Source organism: Jaculus jaculus, chromosome 1 (assembly GCF_020740685.1).
Source record: "Jaculus jaculus isolate mJacJac1 chromosome 1, mJacJac1.mat.Y.cur, whole genome shotgun sequence".
Lineage (NCBI taxonomy): Eukaryota > Metazoa > Chordata > Mammalia > Rodentia > Dipodidae > Jaculus > Jaculus jaculus.
In genome coordinates this window covers 324,099,680-324,121,347 of record NC_059102.1, presented here as the reverse complement: position 1 = coordinate 324,121,347, position 21,668 = coordinate 324,099,680, and positions in this window count along the sequence as shown.

Below are 21,668 nucleotides of genomic sequence, written 5' to 3'. Positions count from 1 at the left end.
GCAGAAGGAAGTCTACCTTTTGCCTGCTTAAAAAAAAGAGGCGACCAAGTGCCTAGTTAAAAAAAAAAAAAAAGGTGTGGACTTTATAATTATGCCCCTGGACAAACAACCTATGTGGCCCAAGCCTTAGCACCCCTTTAACAGCTAACAGCAGCAGCTCTGAGTCTGCTGGGGAGAGTTCTGGAAAGCGAAAACAACCAGCACAAGTGCACTGGTTTGAGAGGAATGTCCAAGAAAATTGCCCTTTTCCCATCTCACAACGTGTGATTATAGCAGACTAGAAGCCCATACATTCCAATCTGATTTCTTTGTGAGTGTGGCTGTGAGGTAAGGAACTGATTCAGAGCTCCAGAATCCCTTGAGGTCACAGACCATATTTTAAAATGGATATTCCTTTGGGTTTTCCAGTGATGCTCTGGGAGAGCCATGGAATCAGTGGGGCTCTGTCTGACTAAGATCTCTCAGTCTCGGCAAACAAGAACCGGGTCAACCGGTGGCCAGAGAAGCTGCCTTGTGCTTTAAAGGTTAGGAGTTCAAATCCTGTGGATTTGCTTTGGGGTTCAAGTATGCATATATCTTGTTTGAAAAAGAAATAACATTGCACAATAGAATCTGTCCTGCCTACAAAAGAGCTCTGGCTACAATTAATTAAACAAATACTTCCTATGGAATTCTTTACCTCGTAGATCCTGGACAAAAGGGCCCACATTCCAGAGGGCACAGGAAAAAAGCTCTGTTTTCCATGTTTCCTGGTCACGACAGGGTATATAACTTAACTTCCACCACCCAGATAAAGTCTATACTTGCCACATTTTTTAAATGTCCATACATCAGTAGTTCCAAACCTTCTTGTGCCACTTCAGTTTCTTTTTTTTTTTTATTTTTAAGGTAAATAATAATTTATAAATTTAAAGGAATGTTCTTTCCATTGATAACTCATTGGAAATAGGCCCAAGGGAAATAAAAAAGAACCTGTATTAGAATATGTGATTTTAGGGCTGGAGAGATGGCTCAGCAGTTAAAGGCACTTGCCTGAAAAGCCTTAGAACTCATGTTCAACTCTCCAGATCCCACATAAGCCAGACACCCAAGGTGATGCAAGCAAGCAAGGTCTCACATGCACACAAGGTGGTGCATGCATATGGAGTTCCATTGCAGTGGCTGGAGGCCTTGGCATGCCAGTTCTCTCTCTCTCTCTTTCTCTCTCTCACGTACACACAAAATACAAATAAACAAATAAGTAGAATATGTGATCTTAGTGGTCCAATTTCATAATATCTTATTTTCCTATAACATTTTACTATTTGTAAAGCACTCTATATAATCTACTTTTTAAAAAAATATTTTTTATTTATTTGAGAGAGAGAGAGAGAGAATGGGCACACCAGGGCCTCTAGCCACTGCAAACAAACTCAGACACATGCACCACCTTGGGCATCTGGCTTACACGGGGGCTGGGGAATCAAACCTGGGTCCTTACGCTTCTCAGGCAAGCACCTAAACTACTAAGCCATCTCTCTAGCCCTATATGATCTCCTTTTATCATCATGGCCATTGGATATGGAAGTATTGTGCCCATTTTACAGATAAGAAAAATGAGATGGGAATAGAGAAATGTTGGCCAATGGATACTAAGTTAAATTAGACAGAAGTAAGCTCTGGTATGTGTCATTGTTTGGAAAAGTGACTATAGATAATAATAATGTGCTATATATTTCAAGAAAGTAGATGATACAATTAGGCATAGTGGCTCATATCCCAGCATTCAGAAGATTGAGGTAGGACAGTCACAGCAAGTTTCGAAACCAGGTGATTCCGGACCAGCTTGGGTTACAGAGTGAGACTTTGCCTCAAAATAAATAAATAAATAAATAAATAAATAAATAAATAAGGGTTGGGCTGGAGAGATGGCTTAGCAGTTAAATGCTCCCCTGTGAAGCCTAAGGACCTTGGTTCAAGTCTCGACTCCCCAGGACCCACATAAGACAGATGCACAAGGGGATGCTTGTGTCTAGAGTTCATTTGCAGTGGCTGGAAGCCCTGGCATGCCCGTTCTCTATCTGCCTCTTTCTCTCCGTCTGTCTGTCGCTCTCAAATAAATAAGCTAAAATAAACAAAGATTTTAAAAAATGAGGGCTGGAGAAGATGGCTTAGCCATTAAGGCACTTGTCTGCAAAGCCAAAGGATCCCGGTTCGATTCCCCAAGACCCACGTAAGCCAGATGCACAAGGGGGCGCATACATCTGGAGTTCGTTTGCAGTGGTTGGAGGCCATGGCTCATCCTCTCCCTCTCTCTCTACCTCTTTCTCTCTCTCTCAAATAAATAAATAAAATATATTTTTAAAAATGAATAAGGGGCTGGAGTTAAGGCACTTGTCTGTGAAGCCTGGGAACTCAGGTTCCATTCCCCAGTACCCCCATAAAGCCAGATGTACAATGAGGCACAAGCATCTGGAGTTCGTTTGCAGTGGCTAAAATGGCATTCTCATACTCTCTCTCTCTTTCTCTCTCTCACTCTGTCTCTACCTCTTTCAAAAAAATAAATAAAATATTTTTTAAAAAGAATAAATAAATACAGGGAAAAGAGTAGAAAAAAGATATTGAATATTTTCTTATCAAAGAAAATATAAATGTTTCAGAAAATATGCCTTCTCTGATTTGAAATTATGATATAAACATGCAGCAAAGCATTATGTGACACCCCATAAACATGTACAATTTTCATGTGTCAATATTTAGAATTTTAAATTAACTTTTTTGGTTTAAAAAAAATCTTGGAGGAGGATACTTAATAGGTTGATATTGTATATATGTAATTACAATGATTGTAATGGGGAGGTAATATGATGGAGAATGGAATTTCAAATGGGAAAGTGTGGGGGTGGGAAGGGAGGGAATTACCATGGGATATATTTTATAATCATGGAAAATGTTAATAAAAATTTAAAAAAGAAAAAGAAAAAAAAATCTTAACTTCTTTTAATTGACAACTTATATAATTAGAGACAATAAATTATGATAATTCCCTCCCCATCCCCCACCTTTCCCCTCACAAATCTACCCTCCATCATATCCCCTCCCCCTCTCAATCAGTCTCTCTTTTATTTTGATGTCATCATCTTTTCCTCCTGTTACGATCATTGTGAGGTCATTTTGTGTCTGGAAGATTGCGTTGTAAACTGCCCCCGACCCGCGGGACCAATCTAACATGGGGTGGTCGAGGAGGGCTGCAACCTGAAAGAACGGGCGGGAAAGAAGAAGGAGACCAAGCGGAGGATTTGTCAAGGTCTTGTTTAATGTTGGATTTTTTTAGCTCTTTTATACTCAACCAGCAAGCAGGGGGATCAAGCAGGGGAGCCCAAGGAAAGGAGGAGATAAGGCCACCTGGCCGTAATCTTCTAGAGCATCCTGTGGCTTCCCTCGGATTGTAACATCTTGTAACATTTCTCCGAGCAGCTGTTTGTTCTTGGGGGAGGAGCCGCACGAGGACTGCTAGTTCTCTTTTTCTTTTGTCCCAGGGCAGCCAGGTCGTGGTCTCTGACAGTAAACAACCCTACCCTTCCTTTGACTCTTTCTTTCTGCCACCTATTCCACTATGGACCCTGAGCCTTGGAAGGTGTGATAGAGACGTCTCAGTGCTGAGCGCTCCTCTGTCACTTCTTCTCAGCACTATGGTGCCTTTTGAGTCATCCCAGTGGTCACTGCCATCTGAAAAGGGAAGCTTCTCTAACCAAAAGTGAGAGTAGCATTCATATATGGGTGTGAACATTAAGAAATTGCTTACAGGGCAGTTTGGTGAGCATAAGGTATGCATTTAGCCAGACATAAGCAGGCATTACTCAGCTAGGGTTCATGGCCTCCCCCTCCACAGGATTTTGACTAGGTTTTCGCTATCGGGCATGTACTTCCTCTCATGCAGCAGGTCTCTAGTCCAATTAGAAAGTGGTTGGTTTCCTCCATAACAAACATGCCATTATTGTACCAGTTGGCACATTTGGTCTGCCTGTCAATCTTAAGGCTTGAAAGGTCCACTGCTGTTGACCATCATTGACGATTTTCTCTCCCATGGGCTACATGTAGCATAGCTTTTTCCAGCTTTCTGTCAAGCTTGTCCACAGGGAGGAGGTTTTCAGCTCAGCTCCAGTTTGATTTCTCAGAAGCCCAATCATGTGGAGTCTTCAGCAATATTAAATAAAATTTTTAAAAAAGATAGAAAAGAAAGCTGGATGCAAGAGGCAGAGGTAGGAAGATTGTTGTGAGTTTGAGGCCAGCCTCAGACTACATAGTGAATTCCAGGTCAGCCTGGGGTAGAATAAGACCAGACCATACCTCAAAAAAACAAAAAAAGAGCCAGAAAGGTAAAGAAACTTTCTTGAAAGATTTTTTTTTTTTAATTTAAAAGCGACAGATAGAGAGAGAAAGAGGCAGATAGAGACAGACAGAGAATGAGCATGCCAGGGCCTCCAGCCACTGCAAATGAACTCCAGACGCATGCGCCCCCTTGTGCACCTGGCTAACGTGAGTCCTGGGGAATCGAGCCTCAAACCGGGGTCCTTCAAAGGCAAGCGCTTAACCGCTAAGCCATCTCTCCAGCCCTAGAAACTTTCTTAAACGGACTAAGAGTGCAGCTTAATACAATAACACTTACCTGGTATACACAAGGCCTTGGATTTCATTCCCAGCACTAAAAAAAAAAAAAAAAAAAAAAAAAAAGACTCAAAAAAAAAAAAAAAAAAAAAAGACTCAAAAAAAAAAAAAACAAAACAACATACAACTAGCTAATATCAAAATTTATACTTGAAGGCCAGGAATAGTGGCACACACCTTTAATCCCAGCACTTGGGAGGCAGAGGTAGGAGGTTTGCCAAGAGTTCAAGGCCATCCTGAGATACATAGTGAATTCCAGGTCAGCCTGAGCTAGAGTGAGATCCTACCTCAAAAAACTTAAAAACAACAAAATTATACTTGAACTTGGGCCTTACAGCTCAGGGTTTTAGTCACTAGAGTAGAACTGCTTTGTGTGTGTGTGGTGGTGGTGACAGGGATTGAATTTAAGACCTCACTCATGTTGTGCAAGTACTTTACCACTGAGCCACACCTCTGTCCCTAGCATTAATTCTAATTATAAACATATTGCTATAGAATAGCATAAGTATTCTAGGTTTTGCAATGCCATTGCCATCTTGGAAAGAAAATATATAGTGAAAGCCGGGAGTGGTGGCTCACCCAGCACACAGGAGGCAGAAAGAGGAGGATCACCAAGAGTTCGAGGCCACCCTGAGACTACATAGGGAATTCCAGGTCAGCCTGAGCTAGAATGAGATCCTACCTCGAACCTCCCCCGCCCCAAAAAGAAACTCCCTGTAGATGTTGAAGAAAGAAAAATAACTCACTCTCTGTGTTCTCTTGCTCAGAGGATGCCTGAAATTAGAAATTTCCCCAGCATTGTGTCCTGAAGTTGCCTCCACAGGAAGTGCTGCTTTTTAAATTAAGACTCCAGCCATTTTCTTTCCAGTTGATCTTATTGCCGATGGTGCTTTGAACAAATTCCCCAGAAGATCTGTCCCTGTGTATGTGAGATGAAGACAGTCATGATGCCCACTCCCCACCTACCTGACAAAAGTGTTGGGCAAAGCAAGAAGATAATGTCTGATAAGTGCTTTGCCTGTATAGAAAGAAAGACAGGGTTTAGGAGCAAGGGTGTAATTATATTGAGTCACTGGTGATGTCATCGTCCATAGTTTACATATGTGGTTGTTGCCTAAGATACTGCTGAACATCATATGACTCTCATGTTGGTTGTTTTAGGGACATGACAGTGTTACAATAAATTAGCAGAACTTAAGTTGAGAAAGGAGAGTATTGTTTTCTTTTAAATTCCTTTATGGCCAAAATTTATTTTAGGCTATCTGCTCCAGCTGGTCTTGCAATTAGTACCACATCCAAGCTTCATAAAGCCCTCCTTCCATCCTTCCGCTCCTTCCATTTATTTGTCAGGGCGTTCCTCCTCTAGCTGGGTCATAATTCTATGCTGGGAAGGTGACTTGCAGAGGAGAAAAACCGTGTCTAGTGCTACAGAGGGACCACCAAAATTTGGAATCCAACACGAAAGGTTTCGGTGGATGTGTTTCTAGAAAACCTAAGCCCATCACTGGTCTGTGCCCTGAAACAGAATGTCCTGTCTCAGACCTAACATCTCCTAACCACCATTTGAATCTGTTTAAAGGAATTGGCACACGCCTTTAATCCTAGGACTGAAGAGGCAGAGGTAGAATGATCGCTGTGAGTTCAAGGCCAGCCCGAGACTCCATAGTCAATCCAAGATCAGCCTGGGCTAGAGTGAGAACCTACCTTGAAAATAATAATAATAATAATACTGGCCTGGAGAGATGGCTCAGCATTTAAGGCACTTGACTGCAAAAAAGCCCAATGACCCAAGTTCGGTTCTTCAGTACCCATGTAAAACCAGATACACAGTGGTGCATGCATCTGGAGTTTGTTTGCAGCACCTGGAGGCCCTGAGATGCCTGTTCTCTTTCTCTCTCTCTCTCTCTCAACTTGCAAATAAATAACTAAAAATTTAAAAGAGGGCTGGAGAGATGGCTTAGCGGTTGAGCACTTGCCTGGGAAGCCTAAGAACCCAGGTTCAAGACTCGATTCCCCAGGACCCACGTTAGCCAGATGCACAAGGGGGTGCATGCATCTGGAGTTCGTTTGCAGTGGCTAGAGCCCTGGTGTGCCCATTCTCTCTCTCTCTCAAATAAATAAATAAAATTATTTAATAAAAAAAATTAAAAGAATTACATGTTTAAAATGATAATATTAAAACCACAGTTTATAACAATATTGAGCCCCTCTTAGTGTGCCAGGCACTGAATGAAATGCTAGGGACACAAGTGTTGTAATTGTTTCCAGGGAGGCATGTGGGTAGGACCAGCATCCAGCCCAGTGCGATGACTCCTTTGCTGAATGAGTACATGACAGTGTGCAGCTGGATCACCAGTGAAGAAGAAAGCGCACTGCCGTGGGCAGAAATGAGTGAGGCTAACCCAGAATGGCTAGAGCCGGGAGGAGACCTCCAGAGACCACGCTCCAGAAGGCACAGCCAAGGCTGTGTTTCCCATGACAAGAGCAAAAATAGATGGGCTTTTCATTTTATTCGGTTCCCCACCACCACCTGTTTTTTTGTTTTTTTTTTTAGGCAAGGTTTCACACTAGCCCAAGCTGGCCTTGAACCCATGATGATCCTCCTACCTCAGCCTCTCAAATGCTGAGAATAAAGGTGTGACCCATCACACCTGGCTCACTTCACCTTTTCTGTTGTGTGTTTGCAAGGTAGGGTCTCATGCTAGCCCAGGCTGACCTGGAATCCACTATGTAGTACCAGGCTGACCTCACACTCACAGCCTCCCGAGTGTTGGGATTAAAGGCGTACACCAGTATACCCTGCTTTCAGTTCTACAGTTCACTAAGGATCTCGTCACATAATGTAAAATTCTATTTTATTACAAAGAATTTTCTCTTGTACATAACTGATGGCCCTTCAGTCAAGGACCAAATACCACAATTGAAATATTTTCTTTGTTTGTTTATTTTTATTTATTTGAGAGCGACAGAGAGAGAGAGAGAAAGAGGTAGAGAGCGCGAGAGAGAGAATGGGCGCACCAGGGCTTCCAGCCACTGCTAACGAACTCCAGACGCGTGCGCCCCCTTGTGCATCTGGCTAACGTGGGTCCTGGGGAATCGAGCCTCGAACCAGGGTCCTTAGACTTCACAGGCAAGCACTTAACTGCCAAGCCATCTCTGCAGCCCTGAAATATTTTCTTAAGATCATACATGGTGGCACACATCTATAATCCCAGGATTTGGGAGATGGGGGCAAAAGGATTGTAAATTTGAGACCTGCCAATGCTATATAGTGAGGCCCTGTCTCGAGAAGAAAATAAGAAGAAGAAGAGGAGGAGGAGAAGGAGAAAAGAAGGAAGAAGGAGGGGAAGAAGGAATTTTCTCTTTGTTATACAGGATAGGAAGTTTGAGTTCAAGGGACTGCGTCTGGTGAGGGCCTTCATGCTAAGTCATCTCATGGTGAGTAATGATGACAGAATTTGAACATGGGTCTGTCTTATTTCAAAGCCCACATCCTTTCTACTTTCCTTACCAACATTCCTCAAATTTCAGTAATAAGACAATACCTTATATGGAAAACAAATCTTACAGAACCCAATTTGAAAACATGACATAAGGAGCTAAGTTGTATGGTATAAAATCATACATTTTAGATGTTCAAGCTGTCCCCAGACTCTAGTGACTGACAGATCTTAGTGTGACACATGCCACAAGACACTATGGTGTTCCCAATTCCCAAGAACCCTGTTTCCAAATGTTCATGATGACCCAGGATGGCTGTATGTCAACCAGGTTGCTCTGCTACTCAAAAAAGACTTCAAAGAAGCTTATTTGCCACTAAGAATATTTTAAGAAAGCAATCTGGGGCTGGAGAGATGGCTCAGCGGTTAAGCGCTTGCCTGTGAAGCCTAAGGACCCCGGTTTGAGGCTCGGTTCCCCAGGTCCCACGTTAGCCAGATGCACAAGGGGGCGCACGCGTCTGGAGTTCGTTTGCAGGGGCTGGAAGCCCTGGCGCGCCATTTCTCAATCATTCTCTCTGTCTCTTTCTCTCTCTCTGTCACTCTCAAATAAATTAATAAAAAATGAACAAAAAAAATTTAGAAAAAAAAACTAGATAATAATAAACAATAATAGTAATTTTTAAAAACAAAGACATTGAGAGGCCCTGCCACCATGTGCCCAAACACAATGATAGCAACCAGTCATGGACTAAAACATCTGAAAGCATGAGCCAAAATGAACCTTCCCTCCTTATACATTGTTTATCTTAGCTTTGTGTCACAATGATAGAAAGCTGACATCACAGTTGGGTAATTTCCTCAAAGTCACACAGCTAGTGAAATTTTCAGTGATCTGGGTGTTCATGGTACAATTTGTAGTGTCCCCCACTCTGGAGGCTAATGTGGAAGGATCACTGGAGTCCAGAAGTTCAAGGCCAATCTGGATAACACGCCAAGACCTCCATCTCAAAATAGAAATAAACAAGCATAGCCGGGCATGGTGGTGCACACCTTTAATCCCAGCACTCGGGAGGCAGAGGTGGGAGGATCACCGTGAGTTCAAGGCCACCCTGAGACTACAGAATTAATTCCAAGTCAGCCTGGACCAGAATGAGACCCTACCTCAAAAAAAAAAAAAAAAAAGAAAGAAAGAAAGAAACAAGCAAAAAAGTATATTACAGGGCTGAAAAGATTGCTCAGTGGTTAAGGCCCTTGCCTGCAATGCCTAACGACCTGGGTTCAATTCCCCAGTGCCCACACAAAGCCAGATGCACAAAGTGGCACATGTATGTGGAGTTTGTTTGCAGTGGCTAGAGGCTCTGGATCTCTCTCTCTCTCTCTCTCTCCCCTTGCAAATAACTAAATGAAATATAAAAAAGCATATTACAAAGAACAGAACGCTTCTTTTTAATATTGAAATGTTCCTTGTCCAACCTTCTAATTAAAACACAAGTTCTAGAAAATTAACATTGTAGAGCTAGGAGAAATCCAAGTTGTAGATACCATCTTTTAAGAAAACTTCCAGGGCTGGAGAGATGGCTTAGTGGTTAAGCGCTTGCCTGTGAAGCCTAAGGACCCCAGTTCGAGGCTCGTTTCCCCAGGCCCCACGTTAGCCAGATGCACAAGGAGGCGCATGCATCTGGAGTTCGTTTGCAGAGGCTGGAAGCCCTGTCACGCCCATCCTCTGTCTCTCTCTGTTTGTCTCTTTCTCTCTGTCACTCTCAACTAAATAAATAAATTTAAAAAAAAAAAAGAAAAGAAAACTTCCAACAAAGATGGCCTTTGTCCAAACTGGCCTCCTGGACCAAGGCCGGAGGTCTATAGTGTTGCCCGGCACATTGGCACCATCCATACCTTCATTCCCACCCACCCCGTGCCCCAGGCCTTATCCATTTTGCTATACTGAGTCTCCTCCTTGAGAACTTGTGCCCCGCGCTCACGGTCCACTCCCAGGGACAAAGCCAGAGGTAAAATGACCCCAGCCCTGAGTGCACGCTAGAAATTCCATTCTGTTTTACCTACTGCCTATTCCCAGCAGTTCCTACAGCCCAGAGAAAAGTCCTCTGTGCCCGCCACGCTGTCTCCTCCCTCATCCCTGTCTATCCTTCTATGACCTTTTCTCTCCAAATATTCTCTTGAAAATAAAAACCAAAATGCAAAGTTTTCAGGAGAGGCTCCATGAAGCTTATGCCAAATAGATGAGCCTCTGATTGGAGGAGATCCCCTGAGTCCTGAATGGCGCCTTCAGGTGACTCAGTGTTGGGGTAGACTGGATACTAACCCTCGTCCATCTCTGGGCAGTTCTGCTCTGTGGGGACTCAGGGCCAGGTGACAGATCTGCATGCAGCCACTCTGTCTACAGGACAGCACTTTCTGCCATCCTTAGAGATCTGCTCTCCTCTCTCTATCTTGTGGAGCTATGTAGAAATGTATCCTACACAAAGGAATGAACTTGGTTTGGTTTCTTGTCTGCATTTCTGGAAGGCATAGTTCCAGTCCCTGTCGGACTGATAAGTCTAATGACCTGAGCTCAGAAAGCCCCTTCCTGCTGCCCATGTGGGTACATGTCTGTAACCTCAGCACCCCAGAGTCTAAGACAGGAAGATGGTGGAACTGAGGCTAACCTGGGCCAAATCATGAACCTCTCTTGGAAAAAGAAAGGAAAGGGGAGGAAGAGGAGAGAGATTCCTTTCCTATGAATATGCTTTTTTAAAAAAAAATTCTTTTGGTTTTTTGAGGTAGGGTCTCACTCTAGCCCAGGCTGACCTGGGATTCAGTATGGAGTCTCAGGGTGGCCTCTAACTCACGGTGATCCTCCTACCTCTGCCTCCTGAGTGCTGGGATTAAAGGCGTGCGCCACCACGCCCTGTTGAACATACTTTTTATCTGTTTTTAAAAATTTTTTTTAAATTTCTTTTAATTTATTTATTTGAGAGCGACAGACACAGAGAGAAAGACAGATAGAGGGAGAGAGAGAGAATGGGCGCGCCAGGGCTTCCAGCCTCTGCAAACGAACTCCAGACGCGTGCGCCCCCTTGTGCATCTGGCTAACGTGGGACCTGGGGAACCGAGCCTCGAACTGGAATCCTTAGGCTTCACAGGCAAACGCTTAACTGCTAAGCCATCTCTCCAGCCCGTGTTTTTAAAATTTTTTTATTTTGTTTATTTGTGCGCATGCATGCATGTGTATATGGGCGGGGGTGTGGGTGGATGGGTGGGTGTGGGCAGAGGTGTGGGTGGATGGGTGAGTGTGCCAGGGCCTCTTGCAGAGGTTTGTGCCACTTTTTGCATCTGGTTCACATGGCTGGTTTGGGAGTTGAACCCAGGTTGGCAGGCTTTGTAAATGAGCCCCTTCCCATGAACCGTCTTCCCAGCCTTGCTATGAGTCTACTGACAGTTCTCAAAATGCCCCAAGTAGCCAGGAGAACTGTGCAAATATACTGACAGTCAGGAACAACTTATTGTAAAACATAAAATAATCTGGAGATTACATAAACAATGTCTGAAATTCTCAAAGTATACCTCATCCTGAGGTGCACATAGCCCCACTGGGTCCAAAAATACAGGGATTGTTCCTGTGTCATAATCATTGGTTTCCAGCTCGACTCCTGAGCCCACATTTTGAAGTGATCACCCCACCAGTTCTGTCGGGCCCGGCCCGGCGTTTCATCTATGTTTGGCAATAGCTGAGTGAATACCAGCTCCGTCCTTAAACTTCATCTTTTCATCTCTGGATTCCACCTCAATGTTTGGACATTTATAAGCTGAAAGATATGTTTCCAAATAAGGAAGTCAATAAAAGATACATGTTTACATATTCCATGCCTTTCCCATTGCCTGCACTTACAAGGCTCTTCTCTGAGGTAGTATCAGTTTATTCTGTCCACTCCTTACTCTGTAAGTTCATCAGAGGGAAAAAAAAAAAAAAAAAAAAAAAAGACATAAAACCCTTCACAGAGGTGGTGCAAAGAATATGAGCCAAAGGAAGGGCAGAACTCCTTATAATGCAATCTTTCAGATGCAAAGTGGCCTGGATATCCGTGACCTTGCAGTGCCTGGTACTACCTACACAGGACCCTCATAATAGGAGAAGAAAATGACCTCAAAATAGAAGAGAGACTAATTGTAAAGAGGGTAGATTTGGCAGGGAGAGAATGGAGGCAGACGAGGGACTTTTCATGGTTGATTGTCTATACTTATGAAAGCTGTCAATAAAAGGTTTAAAAAGTCCAGGTGGCGCACGCCTTTAATCCCAGCACTCAGGAGGCTGAGGTAGGAGGATCGCTATGAGTTTGAGGCCAGCCTGAGACTACAGAGTGAGTTCCAGGTCAGCCTGGACTAGAGAGGAAAAAAAATACAGAAAAACTACAAATGCTCCATTACTCCTTCTCTTCCCCTACTCAGCCACCTGCATAAATCTGTGTGTCTCACAGGCTCTGGCCTCACAGCCAGCTGGACATTTGCACACTGGTCATTCTGAAAAACAGCCATTATTTTATTATTTAGTGTGGTTTTCATTAAGCAAGGTCAGTTCTTCTGAGTGGTACATTTTCAACCAAATGAAAAAGAAGTTTTTTCTAACCCGGAGTTCAAGTTAAAGGGAACCCATGCTGCATATCCCTGTGGAGGAGAGAGACATTAACGGCTGACTGCAGTCTGTTTTGGGTCCTGTCATTCCAAACTCATAGGTAACCAAATGCAATAGCTTTGCATTTTGGTGGGTTCAAAGCAAAAATAAGCACATCTAAGACAGGAGAGTGGAAAAAGATGTATTATCGCCTACAGCAGGCAAGGAGAGGAGGAGTGGCTATATATATATTCCCTGGGGCCAGGCATGGTGGCGCACGCCTTTAATCCCAGAACTTGGGAGGCAGAGGTAGGAGGATCACTGGGAGTTCGAGGCCACCCTGAGACTACATAGTGAGTTCCAGGTCAGCCTGGACTAGGATGAGACCCTACCTCGGAAAAAATAAAAATTAAATAAATAAATATATTCACAGGGAGCCAGGCATGGTGGCACACACCTTTAATTCCAGCACTCGGGAGGCAGAGGTAGGAGGATCACTGTGAGTTCAAGGCTACCCTGGGACTACATAGTGAATTCCAGTTAAGCCTGGGCTACAGTGAGATCCTAGGTTGAAAAAACAAAACAAACAAACAAACAAAATACACACATACACACACACACACACACACACACACACAGGGGCTTAGGCCACTCCCAAGCAAGCTCACTTGAAGGTCAGGGAGATTAAAAGTGATGAACGGGAATGTTTCTGGGCATGCTCAACTTGAATTACAAAATTTTAGCTAAAAATAAAGGAAAGGATTTTTTGAAGGTACATTAACACAGAAATCTGCCTCTGAAGATGCTTGCCTTGCATAAACACTTGTATCCCCTTTATAGAATGCTTAGTCAGGGCTGGAGAGAGGGCCTAGTGGTTAAGGCATTTGCCTGTGAAGCCAAAGGACCCAGGTTCAATTCACCAGGACCCAGGTAAGCCAGACGTACCAGGTGGCGCATGCATCTGGAGTTAATTTACAGAGGCTGAAGGCCCTGGCACTCCCATTCTCTCTCTCTCCCTCTTTCCATCTCTTTCTCAAATAATAAAATAAAATAAATTTTTAAAAGATTGAAACATGCCACCACTCTAGACTCAGTCCTTTAAAAAAAAAAAAAAAAAAAACAAAGAATGCAGTAATCTTCACTTACCAGTGGGATGCACCCCACAACCCCAGCAGATGCCAGAAACCTTGCGGTTTCCTCTCTATATATTGTTTTTTTTTTTAATTTTTTTATTTATATATTTGAGAGCGACAGACACAGAGAGAAAGACAGATAGAGGGAGAGAGACAGAATGGGCGCGCCAGGGCTTCCAGCCTCTGCAAACGAACTCCAGACGCGTGCGCCCCCTTGTGCATCTGGCTAACGTGGGACCTGGGGAACCGAGCCTCGAACTGGGGTCCTTAGGCTTCACAGGCAAGCGCTAAACCGCTAAGCCATCTCTCCAGCCCTCTATATATTGTTTTGCCCTAGACATACCTGTGATGAAATTTAATTTATGATAGTTACACTAAAAGATTAGCAATGATATCTAATAATAACATAGAATACAGCAATACATATAATAAAATTATTCAGACTTTATGAACTGTTTATTTTTTAAATTGTATTCTATTGACATTTTATACATGTATATAATCAATTTTGAACATAATTCCCTCATATTTCCCTCCATTGACCTTCCTCCCCACATCCCCTTGCACTGAACCTCTTTGGTTTCACAGCTAGTTTCTCTTCTACTTTGATATCTTTTCATCCGTGTGTGTGCATGTGTGTGTGTGTGTGTGTACATGTGTGTGTGTGTCCCACCAAGTTTAATTAAGGCTGCCTGCCTGAGTATGCGTGGGGGATTATTGACCAGAGCATGTGCAACTTTCCAGTAGCTACACCACTGAAGAAAATGTCTCCAACCCACTCAACAACCATTAACTGTTAATTACTCCTCAGGGGAGGATGGGAACCTCATGCTCTCCTCCACTGTCCATGATGGAATGATGATGGGCCCAATGTTGTGCAAGAAGTGAGAGTCACCATGAGGTCATGAATTCAACAGCAAGGCCATGACTGGAAGACAGCATTCCAAAGCACTGGGTCCCATCTTCTGGTCCTCCCATTCTTCTGCCCACTCCTCTGCAACGCTCCCTGAGCCTTAGGAGAGGTGATCCAGATGTCTCATTTCAGGGCTGAGCACTCACTAGTCACTTGATTCTCAGTACTTTAAAGAGTTTTGAGTCGCTCCCCCCCAGTAGTCACAGCAAAGCACATAAAGAAGCTTCTCTGGGGCTGGACAGATGGCTTGGCTGTTAAGGCGCTTGCCTGTGAAGATCAAGGACCCATGTTCTACTAGCCACATCCCACATAAGCCAGATGCACAAGGGTGAGGCAAGTGCAAGGTCACACATGACCACTAGGTGGTGCAAGTGTCTGGAATTTATTCTCAGTGGCTGAGGCCCTGGTGTACCAATTCTCTCTCACTCTATCTAAAAAGGAGGAGGAGTAGGAAGAGAAGGAGAAGAAAGAAAGCAGCAGCAGCTTCTCTGATCAAAGGTGAGAGCAGTAGTAATCTTTGGGCATAAATATATTTAGATGGAAATTTGCTGAGTGTAGTGGTGCACGCCTTTAATCCCAGCACTCGGGAGGCAGAGGTAGGAAGATTGCCATGAGTTCAAGGCCACCCTGAGACTCCATAGTGAATTCCAGGTCAGCTAACTCAAAAAACAAAAAACAAACAAACAAAAAGTGGCCGGGGGGAGGGTGCTGGTAATTTGATGGTCCTTTAAATATCCATTTAGCCAAACAACAGTAATAGCTTGGCCTGTGACCTTCTTAGCCATAAACTTTTTTAAAAAAAAATATTTTGTTATTTCAGAGAGAGAGAGAGAATTGGTGCACCAGGGCCTCAGCCACTAAAATCAAATTCCAGACACTTGCGCCACCTAGTGGGCATGTGTGACCTTGCGCTTGTGTCACCTTTGTGCATCTGGCTTTCGTGGGATCTGGAGAGTATCATGGGTCCTTAGGCTTTGCAAGCAAGCAGCTTAATGATTAAGCTATCTCTCCAGCCTCAACCATAGACCTTTGGCTAGATTTTCAGTACATGAATTCCATCCTGTGGAGCAGGTCTCAAATCCAATCAGAGAGCAGCTGGTTACCCTCTTAACTGTCAAACCATTATTAAACCAGTGGACATATTTTACTTGGTCAGTTGGGTGTGTAGCTTACAGGGTCCACTCCAGGGTGATGGCTTTTCTGCCCCAGCAGCTAGCGTAGCACCTTCCAGCACCATGACAGCGAGTCAGCAGGAAGAAAGCTCCCAAGTCAGATCCAGCTTGATTTCTCAGTATCCTACAACCAAAGTATGTGACATCTTCAGCAATAGGATCTTACCATCTATGAACTATTTCTAGAATTTTCCATTTGACATTTTTGTATTATTGCAGTTAACCACAGGTAACTGAAACTGAGTAATTGAGGTCCAAGTCTTCAAAAGTCTTTTCCCAAGCCAGGCGTGGTGGCGCACGCCTTTAATCCCAGCACTTGAAAAGCAGAAGTAGGAGGATCGCCATGAGTTCGAGGCCACCCTGAGGCTACATAGTCTCAGGTCAGCCTGAGCTAGAGTGAAACCCTACCTCAAAAAAAAAAAAAAAAAGTCATTACTACTTTAGAAGACAAGGATGGCCTCAGCAGCTAGGAAACCAGGACATCAGTGGCACTTAGTTGGTCAGAGGTCCCGCTGGGATGTGATGCCTTTGGGGAGGCCAAAGTCATCTATAGTGGTTGTGCAGGCTGAGTTCAGTGTTCAGAGTGCCAAGGCCCAGCAGCGTGATGGCAAGTGCCCAGCAGAGACTGCCAGTATCCTCCATGCAGTATCTGTGGCCAGATCTTGGCTGGGCTTTTCCACCCCACTGGTTATTCATTTCCATCACCTGGTTCTCCAGCCTTCCCACCGCTTCTGAAAGCTACACTGTATTCCTCCACTAAGCTAAGTCCAGTTTTCTACTTAAGATTTTCATCAATTGCCACCAAGATTCCAATCGGTATCCCAACCTTTCCTTCATGGAACAACTTGGTACAGTGAACAGCGGCCATCTAATCGTTGCTTTACTTTCTCTTAAAACCTGGGGAGGGTTTTGTACCCCAGGAACCAACTATGGAGTCTCTGAGAGCACAAGTCCCACAGAACCCCAAGCCAACCAACATGCAGAACGAAGAGGGATGAGAGGAAGGACTGAGGGCTTGTCGGCACAAGGTGGATGTGTTCACCGAGAACCAATTCAATGGGCTTTGTGTATTGATTCCTTAAGAACAAAGGTTATGTTCCTTGACACCTCAACTATAGAAATAAGTCACGAGACTTCCGGTTAAGATGGCGGCATAGGTACCACGTCAAAGCAGCCTAGGGGGGAAAAAGACCAAAAAAACTCAGCAAAATACACACTTTTACTAAAAAGTGAGGTGTATAGGAAATTGAAGCGGCAGCGGAGAAGTAGAAGAGTTCCAGAGCATCCAGAGCCTGCACAGGCGGGAAAAGCGGCTCCGGCAGCTCGGCCAACCGTCGTGGCCGCAGCGCAGCAGAAAGCCGCCAGACTCGGCTCGAGCCGCAGGAAAAGCCAGGTGCGGGCGCTTCCCCTTGCACCGCGCTCTCCGCAACTCGGGAAATGTGAGGGGAGAGCGGCAGCGAGCAGCGGAGGAGAAGACCGCGAGGTAGAAGCACACGTGGAGCAGCGAGACAACCAGAGCAGCCGCGGCTCCCTCCCCTCCCCCACCGCCTGAGCCCAGCTCCAGCGAACACAGCAGCGGCCCGGGACCCGGCCACGCCAACTTGGGCTGACGGCGGGACCCAAGCAGGAGCAGAGTTCGGCAGGAACATCAGCGGCTCCAGCACCGGTAACAGCGGCCCCAGCAGCAGCGGACCCAGGAGCGGCAGCAGCGGCAGACTCGGCGGCAGCAGCTTCAGGGGGAGCAGCGGCAGTGGACACAGCAGCAGCAGCTTCAGCAGCAGTGGTGGCTCCAGCAGTGGCAGCTACAGCAGCAGCAGAGGCAGCAGCAGCGGCTCAGTTTGCCCCGTAGGAAAAGCAAGTGCCCAGCTCCAGAAATCAGAATAGAAATAAGTCACAAGTATTGTGGGGGAAAAACAGAAAGCAGGGGGAAAAAAATCATCTGTCATTCTATCAGTCACCAATAGCCACAGTTGAATTTTTGGTAATTTTTGTTGTTGTTTCATTTGCTTCTATCTATAAAAATCTCTTCATAGCTACAATCCTATTGCCAATTGAATTTTTTTGGGGGGGAGGGTTTCAAGGTAGGGTCTTGCTCTAGCCCGGGCTGATGTTGAGCGTACTCTGTAGTCTCAGGGTAGCTTCGAACTCAGAGATCCTCCTACCTCTGCCTCCTGAGTGCTGGCATGAGCTGCCATACCTGAATATTTAATAATTTTTTTAAGCTACTGTAGACATATTGTAAAAGGAGACTTTCTTGATCAGATAACTTTAGGTAATGTTGAGTTACAGTTAAATTGTGCACATGTGTGTGTGTGGTGTGTGTGTGAGTGTTCCTAGGGACAGAACGAAAGGCCTTGCACGTACTAGAAAAGCATCCTACCACTGAATAATATCCCTATCTCCAATCTTCCTTTTTTTTTTTTAGGCAGAGTCTCACTCTAGCCCAAGTTGGCCTGGAAATCACTCTATAGCTCCGGCAGGCTTTGAACTCACAGCAATCCTCCAACCTCAGCCTCTCAAGTGCTGTGATTACAGGCATGAGCCACCATACCTAGCCCAAAAATGTATTTATTTATTTGCATGCATGCTCATGCATATGCGTGTACATGTGAGTGTGTGTATGTGCATGCAAGCATGCATGTATCTGGGTTCTTTACCACTACAAATGAATAATTGTCTGGCTTTAAGTGGGTGACTTAGAAATTGAACCCTGACCAACAAACTTTGCAAGCATGCTCCTTTCACCACTGAACCATCTCACTGACCTCATATTTCTTTCCTTTTTTTTCCTCATATTTATTTTTTGCATGAATTCTAAAACTTTTTTCGCCCTGCAGTGATGGGGTTTGAACTCAGGGCCTCATGCATTCTGGGCAAGCATTCTATCACTGAGCTATACTCCCAGCAGCCAGCTTTTAATATATTAGAGGATAATGTGGCTCTCAAAGACAGCATTTCCCAAACATACTCAACCATAGAATTCCTTTATAAATCATATTTCTCAGGGCTGGTGTTCTAAGGCATACAAACTGACCCAGAAACCTTAGAACTTTCTACTATGATCATTTTGTCTCCCTACTTCCCCCCCCCTCCCCGCCCCACTTCACCTCTGAAGACCTATTTCAGAGTTGGGGAAGAGAAAAGGAGAACTTATTTTAGGTTCATAAAAGCAAAATTTGAAAATGCAATAAAAGGATGGTATCTTGGAAGTGATTTTTTTTTTTTTTCCTTTGGTGATGACTGGCCTGCACAAACATGTTTGGAAGTCTGAAGTTCATAGGCAAACCTCACAGAGTTACACCTGAAAGAACTGAGAATACAGCCATGCTGAATTCTATGTGCAACCTTGTCTTGGGAAATGCTGCTGCATAATGGATTTGCCCTCACCTCCGTAGAAAATCCAGTTAATTTGCCAGAACGCTGCATTGCCAGAGTAAAGGCGATTAGTTTAATGTTACCCAGTATCACTTTAGTGTTCTCTCCTCTTCCCCAAATGACAGTTCCATAGGACAATTTTTATTTATTTTTTATTTATTTTTATTTGTTTGAGAGCATCAGACAGAGAGAGAACGAGACAGAGAGATGGAGAGAGAAAGAGAGAGAGAGAATGGGAGCTCCAGGGCCTCCAGCCACTGCAAACAAACTCCAGAGGCGTGCACTCCCTTGTGCATCTGACTTAGGTGAGTACTGGGGAATGGAGCCTTGTACCTGGGTCCTTAGGCGTCACAGGCAAGTGCTTAACCGCTAAGCTATCTCTCCAGCCCTGACAATTATTTTTAAATGTCACAAGCGAGGATAAATGAGAAAGGAACAAAATGGGTATCATTGAAGATGATGAGACTGTCCTCACTGGAGCAAAGCACTTCCAGAAACAATCTGTCAGCTAATCTGTCAGCCTAAGGACCTAGGTTCAATTCCCCAGTACCCACAGAAACCAGATACACAAGGTGGTGCATGCATCTGGAATTTGTTTGCGTGGCTGAAGACCCTGGTGTGCTCTCTCTCTCTCTTTCCCTCTCTCTCCCTTCTTTCTCTGTCTCAAATAAATAAATAAATAAATAATTTAGAAAAATAAACACCTAAGATACATCTACTTAAAAAGTGGAAAATTTGGGGCTGGAGAGATGGCTTAGCAACTAAGATACTTGCCTACCTTAGTTCAATTTCCCAGAACCCACATAAGCCAGATGCACAAGGTGGTGCATGCATCTGGAGTTTGCAGTGGCTCAGGGCCCTGGCACACCCAGTCAGTCTTTCTCTCTCTCTCTCTCTCTCTCTCTCTCTCTCTCTCTCTCTCTCTCTCTCTGCCTTTGCCTCTTTCCCTCTCTCAAATAAATAAAAATATTTAAAAAAAAATTTTTTAAGGTGGGAAATTTTATTTTGATTCATGGTTTCAGATTTCATTTGGACTGGGGAAATGGCTCTGCAGTTAAAGGTTCTTGCATGCAGATATTTCAGTCCATAGTCAGTTGGCTCCATTGCTTTGGAACCTTCAGTAAGATAACACATCTCAGCAGGAACACAGGACTTACCTCATGGCAGCCAGAAAGCAAAAGGGAGGAAGAGGATGATGTCAAGGTCATACTCCCAGTGACCTAACTTCCTTCCATTATGCCCATTCATTATGTAGTCTCAGGCTAGCCTCAAACCCATGGTATCCTCCTACCTCTGCCTCCTGGGTGCTGAGATTCAAGGTGCATGCCACCACACCTGGCTATGCCCATTCTTTTATGTTCCAGTAACATTTTTCTTTTAAAAAATTATATACATATATATGTGTGTGTGTGTGTGTGTGTGTGTGTGTGTGTGTGTTTACTTCTTTGAAAGAGAGAGAGAAAGAGAGAATGGGCATACCAGGGCTTCTAGCCACTGCAAACAAACTGTAGATGCATGTGCCACCATGTGCATCTGGCTTACATGGGTATTGGAGAATCAAACCTGAGTCCTTAGGCTTTGCAGGCAAACACCTTAACTGCTAAGCTGTTTCTCCAGCCCAGGTTCCACTAACTCTTAAGAGCTCCAGAACTGAGGACCACCTCTTTAACAACACATAAGCCTTCAGGAGACAATGATGATCAAAAGTCCTGAATGTGGGCCGGGCGTGGTGGCACACACCTTTAATCCCAGCACTTGGGAGACAGAGGTAGGTGGATCACTGTGAGTTCAAGGCCACCCTGAGACTACATAGTGAGTTCATCTTGGACTAGAGTGAGACCCTACCTCAAAAAACAAGAAGTGATGAATGCCCCATCACTTTCCCAACTGACCTAATGTCTGATCAGCCTCCATAGTGGAGTCTGTCTCAGAACACATGAGCTCAACCACAGAATAGAAATGAAAACATGAGCTGGGCGTGGTGGCACACACCTTTGATCCCAGCACTCAGGGGCAGAGGTAGGAGGATTGCCTTGAGTTTGAGGCCACCCTGAGACTACACAGTGAATTCCAGGTCGGTTCTGGGCTAGAGTGCGACCTTACCTTGAAAAACCAAAAGAAAAAAAATGAAAACATGCCTTCTTTCATTAAGCCAACAAGTCTAAATGCCAAACTTCAATTTAAACATATGCAGAAATTGAGGGAAACAGGAAATTAAAAAGGGGCACCTGGAATGAGCAATGCATCCTCAGCAAACACATATAATTTTTACTTATTTGAGAGACAGAGAAAGAAGCAGACAGAGATAGAGACAGACAGAATGGATGCACCAGGGACTCCAGCCACTGCGAACGAACTCCAGACACATTCACCACCTTGTGC